Raw genomic sequence first — 1,763 nt, 5'->3', positions numbered from 1 at the left:
GTAGAAATGTGTACGTCTTATTTAGTTCTGTGTAGTCCTGTGTTGTTTTATCTAGCGTCATGGTCCTGGAGGAACGTTGTTTCATATATCGTATCCATATCAACTGTATATGGTTGACGTGACAATATAGCCACTTGACACCACATTTTTCACCAAAGTCTTCAGGACAGAAAACTCTAATGCTGCATTTAAAAATATATATATTATTTATTTATTTTTAATTAATCTTATTAACTTCAAGAGGCTGGTGAGGGAATGACCAGCTGCTATAATGTAAGTGATAACAGGAACTAAAACTTGTTTCATAGATGTTCCACAACATTCGATGTAACTAACAAACAGACAAAATGTACAACATGCCATTATTTAATTACAAAAAAATACATGTAATTGCAAACCTATTGCTGTGGGATAAGAGGAATAAAACACTTTGGGACAAGCTGTTATTATGAAAATAACATCACCAACTTTGTTTCACCTTGGTTTACATCACACCACTCCACTGTCGATTATTTCTTTAAAACAGCACGCCCTACATTCATTATATTGTTTCAATAACAAAATAACTGCACTCATTTCCAAGACGGTCCATTATGATTTATCTTGACAACCTTAAGGTTTGTTTAAAGAAGTGTCATGCTTCCACGTGCCCTCTTACATATGCCTCTTGATCCAGCACATTTAGAACAGCTAAATAACCAGAGCTCCAAACATCTGCTAACTTCTACCTCAACATATCCATAAATCCCTGAACTCAGCAACTCCATTTCAATGTGGGATGTTTACTTTTCTCACTAAGGTCACTTAAGTCATCTGGTAGTGCCAGGAAGGAGAGAATGTGTGGAATTTACAGTAAGTGCCAATACTCTTTAGGGCTGCACAGTATAATGCTCAGTCTTCCATGTCAGCGCCGTTGAAGAAAGCCGAGTTCATCTTGGGTTTTCCACATCTGAAGGAGAGAGGACTAAATTCTAGTGCCACTTGTCTTTGGACAGAAAATGCACTACGGCCAATGGAAGTCAGATATTTGAAAATGCTAGATGTTATTTATGGAGCTCAGAATTATGGGAATTAAGGGAAGCATTTGTGCCAGCAGTCTTTGATATACAACTAGAAGCTATGATTATGACTCACATTATTTCCATTTTGCTCTACAAAACAAGCTATTTGAATACCTTGTAAATTACTGACAGAAGGGTTGAACGTTAATGTGTGTAGTTTATTCAAAGTGCTAGATTAATTTGTTTGCTTTTGAAAAGACATCATGTAAGTATACGTCATCAAGGATACGTGTTTATTGATGATAAAGATGATTTGTTGTTCAGCTGGTGAACTGTTTTTGTTGGCGTTTTTTTTTTAAATTTCTCATTAACTCACAGCTAACAGTACACTTTTAAAATGTTCCAGTTCAAAAAAAACTTAATTAAGTTAAAGTTTATACACCAAACACAGTTCAAGAAATGTAAAGTGTATAAAAATATATACGTTATAATCCCAGTATCTTGAGTTGTTGTCTACAAAATATCCTGTGCAACCTTGAGCTGATAGTTTACTCATTGCATAATCATGTACTCATGTTCAGATGTCACACTTTAACGTCAGTCTCTGAGGACATTGTGACATCAGTAACATTATTAGGTTATGTAAATGATCAATTAAAGGAAGTTGTTTTCAGAGCTGTTTGTTGGTTGGCCTCATGGGCAAGTATTACAAACTTCACCATTGAAGCATTACTGAGGTTAAATTACAGTACAATGATGTAT

Source organism: Ictalurus punctatus, chromosome 17 (genome assembly GCF_001660625.3).
Source record: "Ictalurus punctatus breed USDA103 chromosome 17, Coco_2.0, whole genome shotgun sequence".
In the NCBI taxonomy this organism is placed as follows: Eukaryota; Metazoa; Chordata; class Actinopteri; order Siluriformes; family Ictaluridae; genus Ictalurus; species Ictalurus punctatus.
Note: the sequence above shows the minus strand (reverse complement) of the source record.